Source organism: Odocoileus virginianus, chromosome 4, assembly GCF_023699985.2.
Source record: "Odocoileus virginianus isolate 20LAN1187 ecotype Illinois chromosome 4, Ovbor_1.2, whole genome shotgun sequence".
Classification (NCBI taxonomy): domain Eukaryota; kingdom Metazoa; phylum Chordata; class Mammalia; order Artiodactyla; family Cervidae; genus Odocoileus; species Odocoileus virginianus.
Window position 1 is genome coordinate 13,914,622 of NC_069677.1, and position 12,974 is coordinate 13,927,595.

General features: G+C 45.5%; 1 protein-coding gene across 11 annotated transcripts in view; it reads right to left on the bottom strand.

Annotated features, from left to right (window-relative positions):
• Positions 1 to 12,351, bottom strand: part of PIGZ (phosphatidylinositol glycan anchor biosynthesis class Z) — a 32,185-nt gene extending 19,834 nt beyond the window's left edge. For 3 of the 11 annotated variants that reach the window (XM_070466194.1, XM_070466191.1, XM_070466184.1), the window contains exons 1-2: positions 11,486 to 12,351; positions 5,587 to 5,707 (exon numbers count right to left, since the gene is read on the bottom strand). The gene's annotated coding sequence lies outside the window, so the exon portion shown is untranslated. The other 8 variants (XM_070466186.1, XM_070466187.1, XM_070466188.1 and 5 more) reach the window with 8 other exon arrangements.
• Positions 12,352 to 12,974: the final 623 nt, after the last annotated feature.

Below are 12,974 nucleotides of genomic sequence, written 5' to 3' on the forward strand. Positions count from 1 at the left end.
TTTAGGAAGATCCCACATACCACAGAATAACTAAGCCTGGGAGTCACAACTAGTGAGCCCACGTGCTGAAAGCCCTGAAGCCTGAGCACCCTCGAGCCTGTGCTCTGGAACAAGAGAAGCCACTGCAGTGAGAAGCCTTCGCACCACAGCTGGAGAGGAGCCTCTACTCACAATCGGAGAAAAGCCCACACAGAAGTGAACACCAAGCACAGACAAATAAATTAATTAATTAAATTATTAAAAAAATATTTTTCCTTAAAATATTGTCTTATATAGCTATATGATCTTCCTTTTATTTAGTATTTACATAGCACATCATTTCCCACCATTTTTACTTCCAAATTTTCTATACGTTTAAAAAATGTATGTCTGTTATAAAGAACAAATAGCTGGATTTTGTTTACTCAGTCTGACAATGTTTGTTTTTAAAATGCACTTTTATGTCAAAATATTTAAATTTAGTGCAATTATTGATATATTTATTTTTTTCCAACTTACACTGTGTTTTCTTTTTTCATGCCTTTCTATCTTTTGTTTCTCTCTCTTTTCTTGCCTTCTTTTGGATTGGCTTTTATTTTCCTCATTCCTTTTTCTCTAACACTTTGAAAGTTATATTCAACTTCCATTATGTTATAAAATGCAGTACATTATTTAATGTCTTAATATTTAACATAGTGTTCTACAATTCTACTATGATGATTCTGAGTGTGCATTTTTTTAAATCATAGTTGGAATTTTTTTGGCTCCTTGACTCTGGATTAGGGTCCTTTATCATCTATAGAAAGCAGTTCTGTATTATATTTTCAAATATTGCCTCTTCCCTCATCTTTATTCTCTCTCTAGAATTATGATTGAATATATGATACACCTTCTTGGTCTATCTTCTGTGTCTTTTAGAGCTCTAGTTTATATTTTCCATCTCTCTGTCTCTCTGGGTTATAGTTCAGGTAAGCTCTTCTATCTTCCATATCCCTAATCATCCTGTCAGCTGTATCTAATCAGCTGTTAAACCTATTGAATTTTAAATTTAAATTTTTTACTTCTAGTAGTTGTTTGATTTTATTCCACACCTGCTTGGTCTTCTGTCATATTTTCAAGGTTCTCTTTTATTTATTATATTAAGGATACTTATTTGATATGCTAGATCTGATAACTCCAACATTTAAAGTTTTCGGGTGGGTCCAAATTCTCAGGGAAACTGCCTTTCTTGGATTCTGATGCTAATCAAATTGGGGTGGGGGATCTCCCCTGAGAATCTGTATTCCTGATCCTACGCTCATATAGGTTTTCAGCCTGAATTCACATGATTAGGCACTACCTTCACCCAAAGACAAAAAACCTGGAGCCAATAGTGTGATTAAAAATGACCCCACACTTACAATGCACATAAAATAATAATACAAGATATTAGATATATGTGGGGGCTTCCCAGGTGGTGCTAGTGGTAAAGAACCTGCCTACCAATACAGGAGATATAAAAAACAAGGGTTCGATCCCTGGGTCAGGAAGAGCCCCTAGAGGAGGGCATGGCAACCCGCTCCAGTATTCTTGCCTGGAGAATCCCCATGGACAGAGGAGCCTGACAGGCTACAGTCCGTGGGGTCTCAAGAGTCAGACACGACTGAAGTGGCTTCAGTAGTACAACACAGCATATATATATGTGTGTGTGTGTGTATAGATATGTATCTATGTATATATATGCATGCGTATATATTAGGTTAGCCCAAGAAATAACCATGTTCCATACTACAGAAAACAATCACAGATTAAAGGTGATCCCTATCACAATACCCATGACATTTTTCACAAAATCAGAGTAAATAATCCTCAAATGTATATGGAACTGCAGTAGACCCAGAATCGCCACAGCAATCCTGAGGAGAAAGAACAAAGCTGAAGGCATAATCCTCCAAGACTTCAGATAATGCTACAAAGCTGCATAATCAAAACAGACTGGTATTGGCACAAAAAAAAAACAGATATATAGATCAATGGAACAAAATAGAGAGACTAGAAATAAACCCAACACCTATGGTCAATTAATCATTGACAAAGGACGTAAGAATATACAATGGAGAAAAGATAGTCTCTTAAGCAAGTGGTGTTGGGAAAGTTGGGACAGCTTCATTCAAATCAATGAAGTTAGGACACAACCTCATACTAGACACAAAAATAAACTCAAAATGGCTTAAAGACTTAAATATAAGACATGACATCATAAACTCCTAGAAGAGAACATAGGCAAAACATTCTCTGACGTAAATTGTATCAATGTTTTCTTAACTTAGTCTCTAACCAAACTTTACAAGCTTTCCATACAGCAAAGGAAACTAGGAAAAGCCAACCTAAAGTGGGAGAAAACTTTGTAAATGATGTGACCAACAAGGTGTTAGTATCCAGTGTATACAAACAGCTCATACAACTCAATATCAAAAGAACAAACAACTGATCTAAAAAATGGGCAGAAGACCTAAATAGACATTTCTCCAAAGAAGACATACAGATTGCCAACAGGCATACGAGAAAATGCTCAACATTGCTAATTATTAAACCACAAAACCACAATGAAGTACCATGTCGCAGCAGTCAGAATGGCCATCACCAAAAGTCTACAAATGATAAATGATGGTGAGGATGTGGAGAAGAGGGAATCCTCTTACACTGTTTGTGGGGATGTAAATTAGTGCAGCCACTATGGAGAACAATATGGAGGTGCCTTAAAAAATGAAAAATACAGCTACCAATGATCCAGCAATCCCATTCCAGGGCATTTATCCAGAAGAGATGAAAACTCTAACTAAAAAAAGACACATGCACTTCAATGTTTGTAGCAGTACTATTTATAATAGTCAAGACATGTAAGCAACCTAAGTGTCCATTAACAGATGAATGGATAAAGATGTGGTATAAATAAACAATGGAATATTAGCCATAAAAAATGAAATATTGCCATTTGCAGCAACATTAATGGACCTAGAGAACATCATTCTGAGCAGATTCAGATATTATATGATATCACTTATATGTGGAATCCAAAAAATAATACAAATGAATCTATATACAAAACAGATTCACAGACATGGAAGACAAACTTACAATTACCAAAGAGGAAAGGGAGGGGGATAAATTAGGAATCTGGGATTAACAGATATAAACTTATAAGCATAAAATAGATGAGCAAAGAGGATTAAGTATATAACACAGGGAACTATATTCAATATCTTGTAATGACCTATAATGGACAATAATCTGAAATAAAAAGTATATTTATGTGATGCAATTTGCTGTATACCTGAAACGAACACACTACTGTATGTCAATAGACTTCAATTTAAAAAAAAGAAAAGAAATAGCCATGTTGAGGGATAAGACAGGTTTGAGTAAAGCTAAGTTAAAGCCATCTCAAGTTATTTTCAAGGAAGTCATGTACTTACACGTCAGCCTTGGTCAGTGAATCTTTGTGATCATGATTTGGGGTAGGGGAACAGGAAACACGAGAGGAAAGTGAAAGTAAAGTCACTCAATTGTGTCCAACTCTTTGCGACCCCATGGACTGTAGCCTACCAGGTTCTTCCCTCCATAGGATTTTCCAGGCAAGAGTACTGGGGTGGGTTGACATTTCCTTCTCCAGGGAATCTTCCCCACCCAGGGATCAAACCTGGGTATCCCGCACTGTAGGCAGCTTTACTGTCTGAGCCGCCAGGGAAGCCCACACAAGAGGACTGGACAGCAATCATGTCAGTGCTCTTTAGGATGTGGCCCCAGATGACGATGGGGAGCCTGAATGGCTCCACGACAGTTGAGGCTGGATGCAATGGGGAGAGGCTATGTCTAGGTCTCTGAGGCTGGTTCAAGAACAACTGCTGGCTGACTGCTTCTCAGCACGTGGGAGGGAAGGTGAGCTGGGATCACAACTCGAGCATAAGGCCTACGGAGCAAGCCAGCCTGTGGCCACGCGGCCTGCAGAAGTCTGCTGTCCTCCACCCCACCCTTGCCCACTCTTATTCTGCCCAAGCTGATGCCATTGGCTGGGGCTGCTCCATCTCCGTGGTGCAGCCTTGCCAAAACTGATTTTGGTCTCTATGAGGGCTATCTAACAATTAAGTGAGTGTTTTCAAAGTACCTAATATACTTTTAAAACAGGAAAGAATCCTACAATGTTTGCTTTATAATACGCATGCTTTTGTCCCTTAGCAAAATATCCAAGCATCTTTCCATACATCAAGAGCATCCCTTTCCACCAGCTGCAAGCTCTCCAACCATCATGCGTCTATTTGCTCCCTCTGCTCTCTTCAGTTGGCACCTTCCTTTCCATCCATAAATGTGTTTGATTCTCTACCATTCTTACAGAAACAAGCAACTAAAACTCTCCCTGAAACTGGATGTGCCCGCTATCTACTTCCTCCATCTCCTCTTCCCTTCACAGGAAACTTCAAACCATCCACGTTTGCTGAATTCAGTGCTCATGTCGTGTTAACTTTCCTTCACCAGAATCTGGCTGTCTCACCACCGCTGTCCTGACACAGTCCTCTCAAGAGCCACCTGATTTTCTAATTGTCAAATCCAATTATCCCAATTAGATGGCATTGCAGGCCCCTACATCGCCTGCCATTTGACAACAGGGATTCCTATCTCCTTCTAGAGGATCCTCTGACATCGTGAAAGACTGGGAAACCCAAAGCTACATTTTGTAGGTTCCCTTGAAGTTGGGTTTTGCAAGTTAGGTTTTAAGAATTTAGAAAGCAGATGTCAGACTTCCCTAGTGGTCTGATGGTTAAGACTTTGCACTTCTACTGAAAGGGGCGCAGTTTCTACCCGTCAGGGAAGTTCCGCAAACCACACAGTGGAGCCAAAGGAAAAAAGAGGGAGGGGATATATGTATACCTGTAGCTGATTCACTTTGTTGGACAGCAGAAACCAACACAACGTTGTAAAGCAATTATCCTCCAATTTAAAAAAAAATGAAGAAAGCAGAAGTGAAACAGGCCATGTTTCTGTAGTTTTCACGCTTTCTCCTCACAAAAAGATTATGCAGACATGGGGTTTTCCTGCAGCAGCTTCAGCTCTCCAGTGTCCAGTCCAACTTTGGGTGTAACGGCAGTTATGGAAGCATTCTAACAAGTGAGTTCAGCTGAGTTCTGAGGTGGCCTTTATACTTGTCTGTCACACAAATGGTGCCTCCTCCAGAGAGTTATTTCTGGGTGTTCAGAGTCTTTCCTGGCAGCCCAAACTACAGCCTATTCTTTGAGTGCACCTACTGATTTTTAGTACCTAACTGCCTATTTAGATTCTCTTTCTATTGGCTTCTATTCCCCATACTGAACTCTGGCCACTTGGTATCAGAAGTGGTTGTAGGCAGTAGGCCTTCGTGAAAGAGAATATTTATATGCTGAAAGAAAATAGCCACAGGTCGGTCAGGCAGGGGCCGTGTGGGCACAGACTGTGCCTTCCCAGGGCCAGGTACGTATTCTCCTGGGCTGTGGCTCTGAGACATGCACCCTCCCCTGTTCTTACCCTGAGACCACCCAGAGCTTCTTGGCCAATGACCAGCTCTGCCACACCAGTGAAACTCCATCCCACACTCACCTGCTTTTCCCCCTTGACCACATGTCCCATCATTGTGATTTCATCTGCTGTGATTTCATCTGCTGTGTCTGTGTTGGAAGACCTTCTGGTCCCTAGGCTCCATCTCACAATCTGGTCCACCCTGTGGGGAAAGGGAACAGTCAAATTGTCCAGATGTATGTTGCCTTCCTTCCCCCAAGAACTAAAGCAAATAGATAAAAGAAAAAAGAGGAGAAAATAACTACCAGTCTATCTTCTTTGTCTAGGGAAAAAAATTCAAGAATGAGGACAAAACAAAGGTATTTTCAGGTAAACCAGAATTGAAAGACCTTCACAAGCAGATCCTAGAACATTTGAAAGGAGATATACATATATATATATACACATGTAGATGTATACACAAATATATATCAGGCCGAAGGAAAAATGACTTCAGAGGAGAGATCTGAGATAGAAGTAGGAGTTGGTCCTTAGATGGGAGATATCCAGAAGGTGGAAGTCAAGTGAAGGCTATCCTCCTGCTGCCTTGCTTGCTTCTGGTGGTAAGATCAAGGAGGTGGGTAAGTTTTCTCAATCAGTATTCCAGTTTCATTCGCCAGCTTCGCAGGTGCTGATAGGGAGCAAAGATCTTTGGGTTATGAGGTCACAACCACATTGCTGGTTCCAAAGTCACAAGTAATACATTGTGTTTCTTTAAAAAAAATTTTATTGGGGTATAGTTGACTTACAATGTTGTGTTTGCACTGTGTCCTTGAACTTAATCGTTGCCGGGGTGGCTTCCTGTGTCCCACCCTCCTGACAGAGGGGGACAAAATAGTAGCTCCAACAATGGGTCAGTTTTGCAGCTTCTAGGAGACATTCCTGGAGGGTCAGCTTGAGCCTGACCATCCAGCACCTCTGAAGTTTTCATAAGCAATTATTTTCCTATATGAAACTCCTTGGGGATTAAAGTACACGATTGCTGGAGAATAACAACAAAAACTGACTCAAAATGGTGTAAACAATTCATCACATCACATAACAAGATGAGCAGGGTTTGCTGCTGCCAAGGTTCCTTTGGGCTTCTTGGGATCTTTGTGATTCTGCCTTTCTTGTTGTGTAGACATCATCCTCACGCAGGCAGCAAGATGGCTGGTACCCTTCCAGCCATCCCATCTAAACAAGACAATGTGGAGAAGAGTCTGTGTTTTTATGTATATCTTTTATTGTTGTTGCTTCTTTTAAAATAGTTTTATTGACATACAACTAACATGCATACAATTCATTTAATGTATACAGTTTAGTGATTAGTATATTCACAGATATGTGTAATCATTATCATCTTCAGAATATTTACCTCCCAGAAGAAACCTCATATCCCATTCCCCTGCTTACTACCCCAGCCCTAAGCAACCACTAATCTATTTTTTGTCTCTATAGATTTCCTTTTCTGGACTTTCATATGAATGGAGTCATATAGTATGTGGTCTTTGGTGGCTGACTTCTCTCATTTAGAATGTTTCCAAGGTTCATCCATGTTGTAGCAGGTATCAGTACTGATTTCCTTTTTTATGGCTAAGTGCTATTCTATTATGTGGATATACCACATTTGTGTATCCATTCATCTGTTGATGAATATTTGAGTTGAACCTTCTAGATATCATGAATAATGCTACTATAAGCACTTGCTTAGGAGGTTCTGTGTGGAAACACATTTTCATTTCCCTTTGCATATACCTAGGAGTGGAACTGCTGGGTCATGTGGTAATTTTGTGTTTAGTCATTTGATGGACAGCCAGGTTGCTTTGCAAGTGGCTTCCCACCAGCAGTATGGACTCTGAATTTCCTGTATCATGACCAACATTTGTTGCTATCTGACTTTTTAATTCTAGTCATCCTAGTGGATGTGAACTGGTATTTATTATGGCTTTGATTTGCATGTACATCTCCTTAAATCAAGGGAATTGTTTCTAGATGTCCCCCACCTGACTTTTCATTAAGTCCCATTGGCCAGAAGGGTAAGAGATACACCTTCCTAAACCAATCAGTGGCAAGGGAAATGGGATTTCCAGTGAGGACCCATTTCCTGGTTTGAAGTTGGGGCACTTGGCTGCTTCCTTTAAGGCACACAGACATCCAGAGAAGAGGGCTTTTACCCTGACAACATCAGGTTCTGTTAGAAGGAAGGAAGTGAGACAGAGGATTGGCTGTGTAGCTACGCCATGTATGTGGCTTCTATGATACGAGGCTCTGATTGATGGCTTTCCTTCTTTTCCTCTGACCATTTCTTCTTGGGTGCCTCTTCCTCTGTCCACAGCTGTCCACTCAGTACTTCCTCATCATCCACATTCTTTGGGGCATCTCATTTTATTTTCATGATTTCCATCTCCTTTTGATGACTTCAGAAATTATTTTTCCTGAGCTTCAGATTTACTGATAATAATAAATAAAAATAACAATAGAATTGCCATTTTAAGATACTTATGCTCCAGACAGGGGCTTCCCTGGTAGCTCAGCTAGTAAAGAATCTGCCTGCAATGCAGGAGACCCTGGTTTGATTCCTGAGTTGGGAAGATCCACTGGAGAAGGGATAGGCTACCCACTCCAGTATTCTTGGGCTTCCCTGGTGGTTCAGCTGGTAAAGAATCTACCTGCAATGTGGGAAACCTGGCTTTGATCTCTGAGTTGGGAAGATCCTCTGGAGAGGGGAATGGCTACCCACTCCAGTATTCTGACTTGGAGAATTACATGGACTATTCCATGGGGTCACAAAGAGTCAGACTGAGCGACTTTCATGCTCCAGGCACAGTACGTTATCTCATTTTACTCTCATCACAACCCTAAAATTCTATTCTTATCCCTATCTTATAGATGAAAGAATAGGTTTAGAGAGATTATTTTACTCAAGGCAATTAACTGAGTAGGTTGATGCAAGTAGGAGTTGGACCCGGTCTGTTTGACTCCAGAAACCGAATCCACTTTCTGTTAGACTTCTGCACTTCCCTCAAACACAGGGCAGCCAAGAGGAACATATCATTTCCCCATGACTTGCCCTACCGCCCCTCCACCCGTGTTTCCTGCAGCAGAGAGGGAACTATTTTAGAGACCCAAGGGTCATCTTCCACCTTAAAAACAAATCATTTTCTATGTGTGCATAATAAAATATTGAGAAGCAAGATGGTCTAAAATAGACCACACTCATTTCTCTGCTTTTCCTCCCCCACCTGCACCCACCCTCCTAACTGCAGCCAGAGAGCACGGGTTATTCTCCTGTATAAAACCTCTGAAAGGGGTGGGGGGGCGGGGGTCAGGCCCTCACCACCCTCAGGACCAAGTCCACATTCTCGATTATGATTTCCAAGGCTCTCTAAGATCCCCAGCAACCTCTCCAGCCTCCACTCTCACCTCTTCGTGTACAGAGCTCGGTGCTCCAGAAACACGACGTTTTTCTGTGGTTCTCCTCCTCTATTCTTTGCTCACATTGCTTCCTTTTCAAGATCCCCTTAAAACATGGAGGTTAAGACAAGCTTTGGCATTGAGCCGACCTAGTTTCAAATTCTTGCTCTGTCATGGTGAAAGAGCACTTAATCTCTCAACTCCAATATATTATTATTTATCTGTAAAATGAGTATAACCCTACCTCAGGGCTGTCGTGAAGATGGGTTAAACAAACCGTCTGGACCCTCGAGAAGCTCTCCCTAGCCCATTTCTGCAGCATCCTGGGCCAGGCCTTGCACTGTGCCGTCTCATCGCTTCTCTGTCCTGTCTGAGGTCCCCCAGATCTGGGATCCATTCGGATTCATCTCAGCCCCTTGAGTGCACCTGGATGGGACCACTGCGGGGCTAGGGTCAAGGATAGAGTCGGAGATCCCTGGAGCGGATGGCAACATCGCAGGGCATTGAACTTAACAAATGTGGGAAATCTTTAGGAGACAATCACTGCTCATCCAGCGGCTGGCTCCTGGGGCTGAGACCACAACAGGAGGGCAACAGCATCAGGGGGTGGAGCCAACAGCGTGGGGCGTGGCAACTAACTACCTAAACCCAATCAGTATGCAAGCTTGTTTATTTACGCTAGTAAGTGCCCTGAGCTGCCCAGCGGGGGTCCAAATCCTGCAAATCCCACAGCCCGCCCGTGTCTCTGCGAGGACAGGGAACAAGAGGCTTTGGAATAAAGGGATAGCACCCAGGGCCGCGGAGATTCGACTGCAGAGCAGGGGAGCGGGTGCTGATATCCACGGTCAGGGGTAGCCAGCGCGCGTGTGCGCGGAGGGGACGTCTGAGTGCAGGCAGCAGGGAGAGACCATTTTAGTGGCAGGGGTACAAAGAAGCAGAAACCACTGCGCCGGTCGCGGGGTGGGCAGGGGTGAGTGGCAAGGTGGCTGGGGCAGAGAGCAACACTGGGAGGCTAGAGGATAGGACGGTCGGGCAGAAAGACTCGTCCTTCGCGCTGAGTCCAGAGACCTGGGGCTGGATCTCGGTGCCTTACCTTTCTGTGTGCGCAGCCTCTTGCTCTGGGGCGCAGCTGTGGAGGAGCATGGCCCAGAATGGCAGTCATCGCATGTTACCTTCCAACTTAAACTTCTTCCTGACAAAACTGCCAGATTGTTGTTTACAGGAAAGGGCAGCAAGCTGAAGGTTCAGCCCTCTCCGGATCCGGATGCAGATCCAGTATTAGGAGCAGATTTTAAAGACTGCGTGGAAGGAAGTGTTGGAGAAGGGGGCCCCTGCTCAACAGGCAAACAATAGTCTGCTCTGGCTCGAAACTGGCCAGGACCATGTCCCTCTAGAGCAAGGTCTTGTTCCAAACTCCAGGGTCCATCCCAGGTGCAGAGAGTGAGGGTGGCTTTCCTGAGTCCATTTTCCTGTTTGGTGCTGCATTTCATCCTCACCTGGACCCAGAGGGCCCCAGTAAACCCTGCAGAGCGCAGTCCTGGGAGCATGCCAGTCTGACCCTGGTGCCTTCTTCTCTGGCTGCCCAGATGGCCCCACATTTATCCTTTGCTTAACAGCGAAGGCAGCACGCAGCATTAAACACACATAAGAGAGAGTAGTTCTATCACATAAGAGGAAGGTAGTTCTACCAACTCATACATGTAACCATCCCTGACCTTGCAGTTCCCACCTGCAAAATGAGAACTTGGCTCAGTAGCAGGGAGTTTTCAGGTGTTCATAATTTCAACAGGGGTTCTCAGTTTTTTGAAGAGAAGGTGTCTGAGAAGGTGGTCTGGTGAGGGATGTCCTCCTTAAGGAAAACTGTCCTTGTCTATTGTGCGGCCCACGCAAAGGCCTGAACAGCCAGTAACCAGAGTGCCACAGGGTCTCTTGGAGCAGAGCTCTTGTCTGTGTTCCCATGTGATTCCTGGTCAGGGAGGCCATCCCCTCACCCTGACCTCATCCTGGAGAGGATAGTCCTGGCCCAAAGTGCACCCCATGAGACCAAAAATAGTGAATCTTCTCTGGCAAATGCAGACCTATCTGTGCAGCGTTTTACAGCACCTTTTGATTTCATCTGGGAGGTAGCATTATATTCCCATTTTATAGATGGGGAAAGTGAGGCTCAGTAAAGTTACAGAACTGCCCAGCCCAGAGTAGTAGGAAAGGATTTAAGTCTAGGCCTCTACCTGGGTTCAGAGCTAGTGCTCCATACTGGAGGATATCCCCGGCCTCCCTTCCCCTTCCTGAGAAAACCTCGCCGCGAGCTTCCTGTCTCTAGGCTGGGGCAGGTCAGTGCTCAGAGCCAGTGAATCCCAGTTTGGGGAAATTTGCCCCTAAAACCGTGGAGGCTGTAGCTCTCTAGCCTGCCTCCCTAGTCCTTAGCTTCTGCTGGTCGCTGGGCAGCCAGCAAAGATAGGAATGGAAAGAATCACCTTCCTCCGTGACCTTCCCTCTTTCCCCCTTGATCCCCATCAACTCTTCCAGAGCCGCTCGGGCGACTCACCGAGCGCGCGCTGCTCCCGGCTGCACCTGCCCAGCTGGCGACCTCCGGCCAGGCCCGCGAGAGCCCCACGGGTAGGGGTCGGTCGGGAGCAGCCCGGATTAACAGGCTGGAGCCGGTGGCGAGTCCTCAGCGCGGCAGCCGCTCTGTCTGGTCCGGGGAATTGGGCAAACATGGCAGTGAGCCAGGCGGGGCGGAGGTTGTGGAGAGGGCTGGAGCCCCCGCACACCCAGGGGCGGGGTCGCCCCAGGGCCGGGGAGGGTCCCCGGTGGCCCTTGGGTCACAGCACGTGGGCAGTGGCTGGTCTCTCCCCTCTGCGCTTTTCAGTTTATCCCCCTAGCAGCCCCCTCCTTGGCGACGCCTGGCTATCCGCCTATTTAGCATGAGGGACAATTAAGCAGAACAGTTCTAGGCCATGCTTCTTTGTCATTCCAAAGAGCGATCTCTGAGTTATCTGTGGGTGGGGCTTGCTACTGCTGAGAAGACCTGCTCTGCTGGTGGAGCGGGTCTGGGAGGACAGGCGCGGTGGCGAGGCTCCGCCAGCCTGGTTGGGCAGCGGCGCAGGAGACGCAGGGTGGGTTTCACGCAGACGCAGCTTCTTCTCGGCAGCCACTGCCGCGGCGTCCTGCACCCTGAAAACAGGCCAGGGGCGGGTGCCGCTTCCGTCCTCTGCATTCCGCAGGTGGGGGACAGGGCTGCCCGACAGCCAGGGCCGGAGGAGGTCACTGTGTGCCCTGGAGCTCAGGCTCCCTTCCCCCAAGGTGAGACCCTCCGGGCCTGCCGCTCTCGGTCTCTCCGCGGGGTGAGCGACTCATGGGCTCCAGGACTGAGCTCAGTGCGCCACTGGGGACCTTGTGTCCTCCGGGGTCCCTCTGCGTCCCTGCCCACGCCTGGGGCTGAGGACAGAGTGCGGTGGCTGGGGATTACTGCCCTCTAGCGGGAGAGTGTTGCATGAAGCCTCCCGAGAGGCTGTCCAGGCCTGGAGAGCTTCACACCCTCTGTGCCCAGTCAAAGGTTTTTTGGAAGGTCTTGAGCAGAATCCTTTCACCTGTATTCCCTTTCAGGCTTCGCAGCAGCCGTCACATTAGAAAAACAACAACAAAAAGCCCTGCCTACTTTATTGAGATATTATTTGCTTATAGTAAAATCCAGATTTTTAAGTACTGAATACAGTATAGACAAGGGCTCATTTTCTTCACTCTGGCCTAGATGGAAGGTGCTGTTTGCCCTTCCCCTGGGCCCCCTGGCTCCCTGGGTATCTTAATCTCTCTAGTTGCCAGGGCAGTGCTCTGACACTCTTCAGTTTCCTGTCTAATGGAAGTCTTTCCTGCTTTAGTCTACATTGTTAATCAAAGTAATAGATGCATACAGCTAAAAATGTTCAGGTGGATATACAATGCTTACATGAAAAACAGCAGCCTGGTATGTAAGCCTTTTCTAAGCCTGAAGACATAGCCTAGTAATCCCGAGGCCTTTTCACCTCTGGTCAGAG